At 39.9% G+C, this 13957-nt stretch overlaps 1 long non-coding RNA gene across 1 annotated transcript; it reads right to left on the bottom strand.

The window, feature by feature from the left end:
- Positions 1-1954: 1954 nt before the first annotated feature.
- Positions 1955-6788, bottom strand: LOC130683948 (uncharacterized). The gene is made up of 3 exons (XR_008998084.1): positions 6608-6788; positions 4025-4171; positions 1955-2135 (listed from the first exon to the last, which is right to left on the bottom strand). It is a non-coding gene; the product is annotated as an uncharacterized LOC130683948 (long non-coding RNA).
- Between the last annotated feature and the right edge of the window lie 7169 nt (positions 6789-13957).

Raw genomic sequence — 13957 nt, forward strand, 5'->3', positions numbered from 1 at the left:
TTCCACAACAGAAGGAGGAACTAACATGTATTGGTTACAGAGAGCTTTAAATGCAATTAAAATGTAATCCTCATAAAGACCTTGATAATATTAAATTATTACCATTGTGCAGATGAAGAAATTAGGACTCAGAGATGTCAAGAATGTTGTTCAGATCCACACAGTTGAATTGTGTTTGAGCTCAGGTTTATCTCATTGCAGAACTTTTCTCTAGTTCCTTTTACTTAAAACCTTTTTATTGAAGTATGTATGTAAGTTTTATTGAATCCTGCCTGTAAGTTTTACTTAGTAAAAACTTCATATAAGGCACTGAGTATTACCAGCACCCCAGCAGTCCCAGGTGTTCCCTCCCTGATACACAACCCCATAGAAAACCACATGCTTGCTTTCAATAGCTTTCAATACCTGTGGGTTGCCTGCTTTTGAACTGAAATAAGTGGACTCATACAGCAAGTCCTCTTTTTACTCCTTTGTCTAACCTTAGGTTTATGAAGCTTATCATATCATAGCATTATACATACTTATAAATCACTGATTTTTCATTGCTCTATATTATTCCATTATAAGAATACACAATAATATATTTACATATTCTGTGGTGAATGAATGTGTGAGATATTTCCTGTTTGCTTGTACTGCAAATAATCCTGCTATGAACATTCTTGGGGAAGTTATTTAATCTTTCTGCTGGATCTGCATCTAGGAATGGAGTCATTGAGTCATGGAATATGCATATCATCAGCTTTATTGAATAATGCAAACAGTTATTGAAAGTAGTTGCATCACTCTACCTTTCCATCAGTGGTGAATGAGAGTTCCAATTATTTTACATCCTTGTCAGCACTTGTAATTATTTACCGTTTTCATTCAGCCCATTTTAGGAGCTCATTTATAATAAAATTCTGTGTTCCTTCTGTTCTTCCACCTGTTTCTGTTGATTTTGATGTCTTGCATTTTTGAGGTAGCCAACCAGAGCCCCTAAATCCATGCAGTGGTCCCCAAAAGCATCTATCCAGGAAAGGCAATGAGCCCATGCACAACAAGATGGAATCTTAGGTGAGAACCAGTCTACTAGTAACTGTGTCAGAAAAGAACACATGAGAGCCAGTTAGTAGGAGTGTAGCAGATTACAAAAGAAGCCCCAATTCTTTGCCCTCTATCTATGCCCTTTTGGCAATGGGACCTTGCTTCTCCTCCAATCTAGAGGTAGAGTGTTTCCCCACTTTTAAATATGGACTGGTCTTTCAGTTTGCTTTAAGCAGTAGAATGCAGCAGAAGTAACAATATGCCAAGTTGGTTTAGGCTTCAAGATGTCATGAGTGTTTCCCCTCATTTTCTTGGAATCCCCCTAGGCCACCAAGTGAACAAGCCTGGGCTGGCCTCCAGGAGGATGAGAGATGTATGGAACAATGCAGAGCTGTCCCAGCTGAACCAAACTGGTAGTCTGAAAGGAGACTCATGAGAGAGTTTCACTGAGACCAACGAAGCCTGAGCCAGGTCCGCAGACCACTTGGTCAGTTGCAGATAATGTTAACTTACCAATGGCTATAGTTTCATTCCACTAAATACAAGAAGATTGACAAACTGTTCTATTTGACACATTGCCTCCAAAGTGGCCTCTTCTTCAGTCTGATACTGAATTTCTCTACCCACATTATTTCCTCTTCCTAGGAAAAAAGTGACTCTTGAATCTGTAGTGTTCCCAAAAAGCCGAGTGAGGCATGATTCTTCTCTTCCTTGGTCTAATTCTATCACCTCAGAGATCCTTGTAGAAGACTTTTGGAGCAATCCCTTAGTAAAAGTAGGTTCCAGGAGAGAAAGCCTTGCTGGATAATCTAATTTGCTTCTGGACGATGGTTGCACATCAGTTCCCAAGTCCAGCCCAAGAAAGCCAGGAACTGCTTGTGTCAGCACACGCAGCTCCCCTGAACTCTGATGTACTGCCAAACAGTCCTCCTCCCAAAGCCATCAAACATCCCTTTGCCGGTGATGAAAATGACTGTCTTTGATGTTTCACCAGGTCTGTGCTCCAACATTTCCAATAAAGAAAATGACTCTGCAAAAATCCTTCCGTGGTAGAGAGGCAGTGTGACCACACATTGCCTTAAAAGACACAAGGATCACCTGGCATTTTTCTAAAAATGAAAATTCTGGTCAGATAGGACAAAGGTGGGGCCTGAGACCCAGGTTTTCTAAATAGCTCCTTGGTGATGCTAATGCTGATGGTCCATGTGTCACATGCTCAGTAGCAAGGATCTAGAGCACCGATTTTAGACAAATAAGCCTGTGGCTTACAGTCTTAGCTCTCTCGCCTAATAATATTTATGTGAGATGCATGTATACGACTAATCACACCTCCTAACACACAGGACAGGTGGAGGATGAAGACTTATTTTATTATGCAGAGATGTACAGTTGCCCAATATTTAATGTGCAAGTCTCTCTCCTCAGAAATGGGTCTCGAATCTTAATGGGACTTGCCAGGGGCCAGTGCAGAACAGCTTTCAGTGTTTACTGAGTCCCTTGTTTATGTCCTGGCAACCTTGGAAGCAGTCCTAAAGCAGAGGTAAAACACAAGCTTTGGAACTTAGACATTGCTGAGGGACTCTTACTTATGCTGGGAAAGGTTAAAAGTAGGAGTCATAGTGATGTTATGGTGAGTCAAGTTACCCTGATTTAAACCTAAGCTATTTACCTTCTTGCATGATACTTACTCATGTCACAAATATATGCATTTACCCTTATAATGTAAGGTTAACTTGAAAGCAGACTGAATCTGCCTCAAGTAAAAATACTCAACAGTTTTCCAAACCCACTTACCCATGCATATCAAATAATTAGCAGGAAGAATCAAGTTTTATGAGACTTTTCCATTAGATATGTTCACTAAACCCTTGCTACTCAAAGTATGGTCTACGTACCCACAGCATGGATACCATCAGGAAGTTTACTGCAAATGCAGTATCTCAGGTGTCCTAGCACATCTACTAAATGAAGATCTCTGGGATAAAGCCCAGGGATCTGATTTTTAACAACCTCTTCAGATGATTCTGACACATGCTAAAGTTTGAGAAGAATGCCTTTAGGGCCTCCAACCAACAGCATCGAGTTAGTCCTTTTGTTAGCAATACTGTATCTCAGGCCCTAACCAACAACCTACTGAATTAGAATTTATATTTTAATGAGACCCTCAGGACATAAACATGTTCATTAAAATTTGGGAAGCAATGCCCCACCTGAGAGCATACCTTAGGCCCCACCTATCCTACAGGTAACTCGTTTTGTAGAACCAGGCAAAACGCAAATAAATTCTTGGAAAAATGGAAAAGCACAGAGAACATTGCCCTGGCTTTGCATTGAAGCAAAGCAAAAGGAATGAAAGCTTCAGGCATTAATGTTCTGTCATTTACACAGCTGCTTAACTAAGGTTTGGGATGTGCAGGGCTTAAATGAAGTGAGTTATAGACGATGTTCTTGCCAAAGACAATTAGAAACAATTCCCATCTTGGCAACGACAGAGAAAAAAAGAGTTTGTTTTTTCTGCTCCTTCCTTGTTCAACTTGAATCAGCGGCCAGCAGAAAGGGGGAGAGGGTTTTGTTCTTTAGGTGTGGGAGAGGCATTCTTCCCAAGTTTTTATTTAGGGAATACTTCTGCCATGTCTGATTTCTTTGAGGCCCTATGTATACAGAGAGAGACTTCTGTGATAATACTAGTAAGAATAATAAAAAGCCTCTGGACAAGATGCTTCTGTGGAACACATCAACCACCTTCTTGTATTGCCCACTACTTGTATGGCACAAGGCCAGCCTCTCAGTCAAGGCCTATAACCATGCCTCAGCTCTCCTTGGATTTGTTATAATCTGGGGATAAATATGGAGAAAGTAGACCCTTGTTGATATCTGAACAAGATCTGATACTGAAACCATTGTCAGAGTACGTAATACTCCTAAAATTAATTTTTAGTTTCAAAGTTATATATGTACATATACATAGCAACTGCTGACTTAGGCACATAAAACTCACCTGTCTCTTTGTTTAGTTCCTCCCATAAATGGGTACCAAGATATGATTAACCATGCAAGGATGTTATTAGGGGAAATAGCCTGAGAGAAGATGGGGAGAAGCCAGGGAAGGCTGGAGAGCTGTCCGATCTTGCTGCAGGGCTGCCTCCTGTAGAGGAAAGAAGGAAGGAAGGTCAGGAGGAAGCATCCAAGACCACTGTGCATTCCAAGGGAGGTTTAGCAAGGTTATCAGAGAGCTCCTAAGCCATAATGGGCTGTCAGGGGAGTCCTGTGACCCCCAGAAGTGTGCATTAGTCATTGACTAGGAACAGCTTCAGAGCAAAGAAGGTGATGAATGTCTGTGGTAGGTGGGACCCTCAGTCAGGGTCTTTCCTTGTAGCTGGAGATGTACAAGGCACATTCGCAAAGCCATAACTTTCCTCATTGAAAATATTCAGTGGTGCCTAGTATTTAAATAACCATATTCCAGTCTACTTGGCATCTCACAGAGGGTTTCAGGAATGTGCAATACTGCCAGTCTCCATATTCAACTTAGACATTCCATGCTATCAGAGCAAATTGCTTACCATGTACTTACAGGAAGGTGCTATGTTCTCTTTGGATAAAGAACAATAAGAACTTTGGCATTATTATGAAAAGTGCTGATAATGGAATCAAGATCCTTAACTGAAGCAGTGAGTGTGGTTGGAGAATGTTCAAGAAGGCCAGAGACCAGTGTGGTATACAGGGTGTGAAATTATATATATCTTGCCTGGAAACATCAACAGGCTATTGTTGTCAGTGAGAATTTCTTAACAGCTCTCTGAGTTTCCCTTAAACTCTCCTCTGAGAGAGATTTTTGCACATTTTCAGTAAAGGAGATTGAAAGTCATTAGTGTAGCATAATAAAGATGTCCAATTTCAATAAATAAAAAAAAAGATACTTGGACTGGGAAGCAGGAGAACTGGGTTTAAATTGTGTTACCATGCTGTATGACCCAGAGCAAATCACTTAACCTCCCTTCAAGGTTGTAATTTTCTCCCTTGTGAAATGGAGATAATAATATCTGATTGTGATTCACTTGGTAGATTAGTTCTGCTTGTTAGCTGACATCACTACTTTGAAAAACTTGAAATGTCATATAAAGAAAAGGTGATGGTTTGAGCTGGACTCAAGGAAAATAGTTTAAGGGCAGAATGCGTTAGAACTGGAAACAAAGTCCTGGGGAAACAGAATGGAACCAGGGGTTGGCTATTAATCTCTTCTCTACATTAATTGCTCACTTTGTTCAGGCTTGCAGATTCCTGTCTCCTCCATGTTTCCCAGTTTAAATCCTGGACCACTGAGAAGCTAAAGGGAAGGGCCCTGGAACTGACATCACCTCTCATGGAAAACCCCGCTGCCAAGAAGAGTCCATGGCTGCTTCCATAGGAAGCAGCTTTGGACCAGAGTATTTCAGTAAAAAAGGAGAAATTGGGCACAACTGGCACCAAGATGGATCTGACAGGTGCAGATGATAAATTGTCAAGGGACATCATCAATAGAAATGAGACTGTGGGAAAAAATCTGGGAGCATGACCCAGCCCTTCTCCTTCCAGTCGATGTGACCTGGTACCAGTCTCACAACGGCTTTAAGTCTCAGTTGTCTTGCTAGGGATAAATTGGGTTACTGGGGAAATTCACATCAGGTAATTTACATGAAAATATGTTAAAAACTCTGAGATGCAAAGAATGACCACCAGAGATTAAAAAAGACCCCTGGAGCAAGCAGGCAAGCTGAGTTACTGACTTTCAGGGGAGGGAATATACACCAGTGAAGAAATTTAGTCAGTGATGACTAGAAAACAAACCATGTTCAAGAGGGAGTTTTTATTATGATATGCAAACTTTTCAACAAATTACAAATAGACATACTGGGTGATTAAATAAGCAGCATTACAGTGGCCTTACAGATGGTAGAGGCCACCCACTAATCTTTTCATGAAAGACAGAATGGCAACACTGGGATTTCTTTTAACAAAGAACTTAGTGGACCTTTAGAAATCAAAGAATCAGATTGTAAAGTCAGAAGCCCTGGTCTCTGTAAATATAATCTCCTTTTTCCAAGGCTGTGTTTTCAAAGGCTTACTGGTTGGCAGACAAGCAAAACTCTGAGCATATTCATGAAAGAACAGACTGAGGGCGCGCAAAGCCTTTGGAGGCAGGAGACCTGGGTCCCATGCGACTCCTAGCTGGCTGGCTGACGCATAGTTATTTATTTCCCTCCAGGCCTCCATTTCCTCAGCTGTAAGACTCGGTCTGCAGCAGAGGACTAACTCTAATGTCCCTTCCATCTCTAATAGACTCTGATTCCAAGGAACTCACTATAGCCTCCAAAACCATTTATATCCCTTCAGAAATGTTACATAAAATGGAAAATGTTAAATGTGATAAGGTTAGTATAGCAGTTATCTATTATCACAACAATATTGTAACAAATAACCCCCTCCTCTTAGTTGCTTAAAAAAACCACCACTTTTTTCCCCCATAAGTCTGTAAATGAGCTGGGCACCTTGGCTGATAGAGTCAGGGCTCGGTTGATCTTGATTAGGCTCGCTTACATACCTTTAGTCAGCCAGTGTGCAGCTAGGTGGCTAGTCTGTGTTGGTCTCAGCTGGGACAGATAGAATGGCCCAGGGCCTCTTTTCAAGGACTGGAGTCTCTCATCTTCTAGGAGGCTAGTCCAGGCTGGTTTCATGAAATAGAATGGAAGCACACAAGACCTTTTGAACCTAGGTTTGGAACTTGCACATTGTCATTTCCATTGCATTTTATTGATCCAAGTAAATAGTAAGGTCAACCTGCTTTACAGGTGAGGAAGTAGACATCACCTCTTGATAAGAGCAGCTACCAAATCATATTGCAGAAGGGCATGGAAACAGGCAGCAATGAAAAAGGAAATTTTGGTGCCTAATCAACATAAAGGTAGCTTGATAGGTCTATATGATTCTGAAACATTTTGCATTTATTTTTTAAAGTCAGGCCGTTTAAAACTTCACTCACTCATGGTCAGGAGAATTACAAGTAGAAGCAGACATTTCATCATTTTCTGGAAAATCCTCAGAGCAAACACAAGAACAGGAACATGGCATTTGCCTAAAGAACAGCAGGTTATTGGCTTCTTAGACAGATACCACTTTACCAGAACAGGAGCTGAGAAACTGCCACCATGCTAGCTGTGCAAACAAATCCATGAAGCTCCTCTTTCCATGTTAAAGTTAAGTGGTCAACATGCCCTAGGGACAGAGACCTCACTCTCCCCCCAGCTCCCCTCCTGCAGCTCCCCTCCTGCAACCCCATTCCAAGTGCTCAGGAAACCCAAAGAGTCAGTGGCCAGTGCAGATACAGACACTTCTGCCATCACCAAGGGTGCTGAGACAGAAGCTAATTTGGAAATGCCTAAAGCTAGCTGGAGAGGGCTATTGACCAACTATGGGAGGTGGGGCATTGGCTAACTCTGGGACCTCAGCGAAGGAACTGGACACCTGAGAGACAAGGAGATGGTTGTCCAGAATGGATATAACTCATGTAATGTGGCCCTAGTTCTCCTAACTACACATACACTTAGTAACTTTGGGCAACTGATTTATTTTCTTTGATCATAGCTTATTCTTCAGGAAAATAAAACAGGTTAGATCAGGGTCTCTAAAACTCACATGCACATGAATTTGTTAAAATGTGAAATTCCGATTGTAGTAGGTGGTTGAAGCCCAAGATGCTCCATTCCAAACCAGCTCTCAGGTGATGCCAGTAATGCTGATACTCTGGTCCATGGATTATTCTATGAGCAGCAAAGAATTAGGTCATAGAATCATTGAATATGCCTCAGAAAAGAGCCTTACAAATTGCCCATTCTGATCCTGTCTCTAAGATCCTTTCCAGCTCCTAGGGATCCCTGAGGTCTGGAGAAAAGGTCCATTCACATTCTAAAGGGGCCCTGGAGCCCATTGCTCTTTAAAAATGGAATGGTCACTTGAATTGTCTTATAAAACAACAAAAATGACTTCAGAGTGACTCTACAATTTCCTTGTAAGTAAAGGCTTGATTCTTGTCTAACAGCCTGTATGAAGGGAAGAGCTCGTATAGCTCATATATTCTGCTCAGTGCAGACTGCATAATCTTTACATTTGCTTTAAATGGCCTCCCCAAGGCCATTCTCTTCAAGTGTTAACTGTATACAGTAAAATATGGCCATTCTTAATAGGAAGGCAATTCTTAAAATTGGCAAGCAAAATAGCACAGAAGCAGCACAATCATATACTGAGTGAGGGTGTCCCAGAGACAATGGCTGGTGGACCCTTTCCAGATTTCTCTGTGTGACTGAGTAGGTAGAAAAATATACTATATACAAACACTATGTACCTATACTATATACATATACTACACACATGCACTTACTATGATGTACTTACTACACTATACAGCTCACTTCCACCAAGACCCACTCTTAAGCTTGTAGACTCTTAGTCTTGAAATCAAGACCTGCTGCTTTTTCATGAATCCAGAGATGGTGCTTTTAGTGAGCAATACTCCTAGATGCTGCTACAGCCTCTTTGATGAGAGGCATTCAGTTTGTCCTAAATGGATGGGCATGTTTTCTGCATTTATGTTGTATTTCAAGGCTAGTAATAGTAATGCTGAGGAAGCCAGAACACTAAAGGAAAGAATAAAGGGCAAAGGACAAAAGCCAACGGGGAAAGGCAATTACAAGGTGCAGTAATGTACACTGTGCAAGGGAGGGATTTATTACACTTTCAGGTTTTTGGCTATTGTTGGTGGGTTTTTGTGTGTTTCTTTTTTTTTTTGGTCTGAAAGGTAAGGTAAAAGAACTGATATTTGTCAGTCTGAATTGGGTAAATGCAGTTGCAAAGAATAAAGAGAGCTTTTAGAAAGTGGGCAGCTGAAGTAGAGCCTGAAACCGTGGTACTTGATACTGAGATATACTCTTAGTGATTCTAGGCAGCTTTTGAGGACAGCAGGGGAGGCATTCATGGCACAGAACAATGGCAAATGTCAAGAATAAAAGAATCTAGACTTTAAAAGACTATTGATTGACATGTAGGACAGATCAAAGAGAGAAATTTATATCAAATATTTATAATTATAATGCTAATAGAGATCAATAACCATAAAAAAAAGAAACCACTGTATTACAACAACAAAAACTGGATGGCTTTCAATCTTAAATATTAAACAAAAACAGATGACACTGGTTTATGACTCAAACTTCACAATTTGATCCATGTGATTTTTTCCACTGTGAATTTCATTACTCAACTATTCAATGAAAAGGAAGTTTCTGAAGCATGTTTGACTTTCTTTGCCTTAAAAATTATCCAATGGAAATATTTTTGGAGGAGCACAATATGCGGCTCATGTATAACGCAGTGCAAATCAAACCTCAGAGAACCTAAGCATGAGCTTTTATGATCGAACAGGAAATGTTTTGGGAGCAGTGCGATTCTGTTGGGCGGGCTTTCACCTCCTTCCCACTTCTGTGCCCCACACAGGTGTGGATATGCAAAGCTTCTTCGTGGCGTATTAGGAGGTAGGGCTGAAGGAAAAGCCCTGTTTTTGGAAACTTGCTCAGGCTTGCTCAGGACTGGGTGGTTTAGAAGCCCAGGGAAAAATGTTGAAATCAGTCATTGCAAAATCACTTTTGCAATAGGTAATGAATAAAAACTGAAGGAAAATCTCTTTCCTCCCCAAAGTAAAAATCTATCATAGAACTTGTCTAAACAGCTCCTCATAAGAGAATTTTAAAGGTAACATAAACTAAAGTATTTCCCACAGCCAAGGCCAGAACCTCCATCCATCATCGACTGATTCATTCATTCAGAGAATAACCACAAAGCCATGGTATGTGGCAAGCACAGCCCCGGAGAGTGCTGAAGAGCAGGAACAGGACGACTCCCTTCATAGCCTTCAGACCTCCACTCAAATGTCACCTCCACAGACTGTCATTGTCTGACACTTTATCTCACATCGCTCCACCTCAATTATCCCCTATCCTTTGGCCCTGGTTAATTAGGTCCATCATAGTCCTAGATACACCTGAATTCTGTTATTTATAAAAATCAGCATCTGTCTCCACCCACTGTAGTACTACTGTGAAGTCCCATCCAAACTTTTCATTGCTGTATCCCCAGCATTCACGGATGTACAGTCCAATGCATATATGGGCTGCATCCCCATGTCCATATATGGTCGTACCTCAAAAAATATTCATTAAGGAAATGAATGAAAATTGTACAAACCATCTAACAACCTTCCTGTTCAGATACAGTATTACACACAAGTAGAAAACTATAAGGAAGCAAGGGAAAGATCCCTAAGAAAAATCAATATATTTCTAGAGGCGTTAAATTTTAAAAAGATCACTTCTGAGTAGACCATCAGGGAAGACTCTCCCCAACTCCTAAAACCTTTTCATTGTTTTTGGATCCAATCAGTGCTATAGAATTCACATCTTTGCTAAAGCAATAACTAAGTCTTTTTCCAAAATAACATTTTGACAATAACATGTTCTGATAGAAAATGATAGAGTCTAGAAATTATGCAAAATACACATAGGAATTGATTATGTGCCAAAGCAGGCACTTGAAATCAGTAAAGAAGTGTTGGATTATTTAATAGAAAGTATTGGGAAACCAGGTTTGTCTTTCTTAAAATAAAGTATGGTTTTTTTTTTTATCCCAATACAAATTGCACATTAACTTACTCTGTAATGCAATTAAAAGTTCTAGATGAGAAACTTTGGTAATTGGTACTAGAATTTGTACTGGGACAGAACTTTTTAATCAAGATTTCAATATCTAAAATACAAAGTCAAAAGAGAGATAGTGAGCAGACCAAATATTTGTAATGTGTATTACAGAGTGCTAATGCCCTCAATATATGAAGAGATTTTATTAATCAATAAAAATATAAAATGAATAGAAAACATGAACAAGGACTTATACAGGAAAAGAAATACAAAGGACTCACAACAAATTAGATGATGTTCCATTTTAGACATAATTGAAAAATACAAAATAAATTAACAGTGAGATATGATTTCCTACCTTAAAAATGGCAAAAAAAAAAGTGTCTGAATTTTTTTTTATGCAGCATTGATGAGGCTATGGAAAAAACATACATTAAAAAATTAGGTGTAAAAATTAACTGCTATGATTTCTTTAAAGAGTAATTTAGCAACATCTATGAAAATTAAACATGAGTCCTTCGTCCCATGAACTTCTCTAAGTTTTTCTTAGATAAACTTCAATATATGCAAAAGCATGATAATGGCAAGAGAGAGAGAAGAGAAGGAGAAAGAGGAGGAGGAAAGAGAAGGAGAAAATGGGGAAGAAGAGAAAGAGGGAGAATCATCAGCTGCTGTTGCTCTATATAAATTTTAAAGGCCATTTATTTATAGAATGGAATAATATGCCATGAAGAAAGGAAGTAGATTTAGTTATGCTGACAGAGACACCCAAAATACCAGAAAATGGTAAGATTGGAACTGTGTTAAAAACCATATTAAGAAAATACCCACATATATAAGAAACCGTGCTGGTTATGAAGCAGTATTCGGCTTGACTCTCATCCTTCCACACTCTGCTTTGATGTTGGGGCTGGGACTGCAAAACATGCTTCTCCTTTGCCTTCTGACGCCCTGTTAAATTCTAGTGATACGTCACTGATCATGGTTACCTTTGAGAAATAATGATCAAAGCCAGGGATGAAAGGGAAACACTTCCTTCCAAACGTAAGTCTGATCAGTGAAAGTTCAGAATGCTGGAAAACCCAGTACTCCTCCAGCAGCCACTCCTAATGGATGTGTGTGGAATATCAGTATTACCAGTTCCTGGACATTGTAAGTATCAATAGCATCTTATTTTTATGGCTTTCCCCAGATTTGATATCAGCACAGGCATACCAGATGGACAGAGTGATAAATAAGCTAGACTAGTGGGAGAACAAACTTCCAATTTAGGAAAATGAGTTAATTTGAGAACGCCAATCAAACATTTTCTAATGAAGACAAACAATGGGTAGAATGGCAGTGTTTTTCAAATATTTCTGATCCAGAGGGAAAAGTGTATATTTGCCTTACTACTAACACACACACACACACACACACACACACACACACACACACACAAAGTGAAACAAAAGTTTCATCAAACAATATCTTAATCTTATTACATGTAATTCACTTCGATATTTTCTATTCCTCTCCATTCCATTCCATTTAATATCATTAGAAAGAAAAATGCTAGTCTTGACCCACCAACTTTATTTCTCAGTCTAGTAATGGTATGAAACCTACAGTGTGAACAACACTGATATAAAGAGTACCTATAGACTCTCTAATCAGATTGACCTGGATCTTAAATCTAGGCTGACCCACTTATAATTGTTGTTATACTACTGGCTTCCCTAAACTATGCTTCATCTGTAAAACAGGCATTTGAATAACTATTGCGTAGAAGGTTGGAGAATGAAACTGTCTAATGTGCATAAAGTGTGTAACATGCTTGGCCCATGGTGGGCATCAGTGACCCACTCTTCCATTCACTGAACAAAGACTCATTGAAGGAAACAGATATGGTTCTTGTCCTCACGTAGCTTATCTTATCATTGCGCAGTCAGTACACTGAACTGATCATGCCGTCAGGCCATAATGAAAGGTAAATTTACCGTAGCTTTGTATAGTTTTTCAAAGAAATTGAGGACCCTGTTAGCACAAAGCCAGTTGAGAGGAAGCCATGTAAGCAGAAGAACCCATTTTCCATGGAGTCTGGTACACTTATGGCAGCGTTCTCAACCACAGGCAGTTTTGTCCACCAGGCAGTATTTTCGGTTGTCGCATGTGGGTCTGCTACTGGCACCTAGTGGGCAGAGGCTGCGGATGATGCTAATCATCCTGTGATTTGCAGGACAGACCCCTACAACCAAGAATATTCTGGCCCCAAGTGTCAAGAGCTCCCAGGCTGAGAAAGCCTGTGTTACGGGAATGAAACCACTGTGATTACTGGTGATTGGAAATGTCTTCAGAGTCTTGGTATGGAATTCACTCATACCTGCTTAGGCAGGTCTCCAAAGCTCCCAGCTTCAATTTCCTCATCTGCAAAATGGATATAATAACACCTGCCCATCTCCATAATTGGTTGAGAAGTGCAAATCAATCCAAAGATGAAAAGCTTTCAGAATTAGACACTGTGGCCAATTTCAGATGACTGCCTTTTTTTGATTATTATTGGCCTTTTCATAAAATAAAGAATTGCCAGCAAACATCAAATATTCCATTAAATCAAAGAGCTGTATCAAAAAACACAACCTTGGCATAATTTTGGCACCCCCAATCATTTTTTATCACTAAGAATAGGCCCATTTTGGTGGTTTGCATTATACCATCACGGGTACAAAAGGCAATCAGTTTCTTAATAATGCCAACATTCCAAACATCTGATGTAAAAATAAACAGAATAATGGTTACACATTATTCATTCTGTTTATAGATACTTCCCTCTTCAATACTGTCCCAGACCCGCCAGTGAAACAAACCTAATGCCAGTAATTACAAATCATGTCTTGCTCAGTCAGTACTTGACTATTTATCTAAAGTTACCAAGGTTCACTTGGTATTTTTCTAAAGTTACCAAGGTCACATAGACCATGTGAGGATGACTCAGTAATTTCCGTTTGCCTGAATGCTCAACACCTTGGTATTGGTGTGTCTCTTCAGTACGATTTATCTTGTGGCTTAATTCATCATGCTGGTCCATTCATCTCCTTTGTGACCGCAGTACATACTCTGGTTGTGAATCCAGGGAGGGGAAGATCTCATCTTATCCATTTGTAACTTCGGAAAGAGTCAGTGTGCAATGAAATCAAGTGAACTGAGTTCTGTGAACCTTTGTCAGGAGA

The sequence above is a fragment of the Manis pentadactyla genome, chromosome 5 (assembly GCF_030020395.1).
Source record: "Manis pentadactyla isolate mManPen7 chromosome 5, mManPen7.hap1, whole genome shotgun sequence".
Classification (NCBI taxonomy): domain Eukaryota; kingdom Metazoa; phylum Chordata; class Mammalia; order Pholidota; family Manidae; genus Manis; species Manis pentadactyla.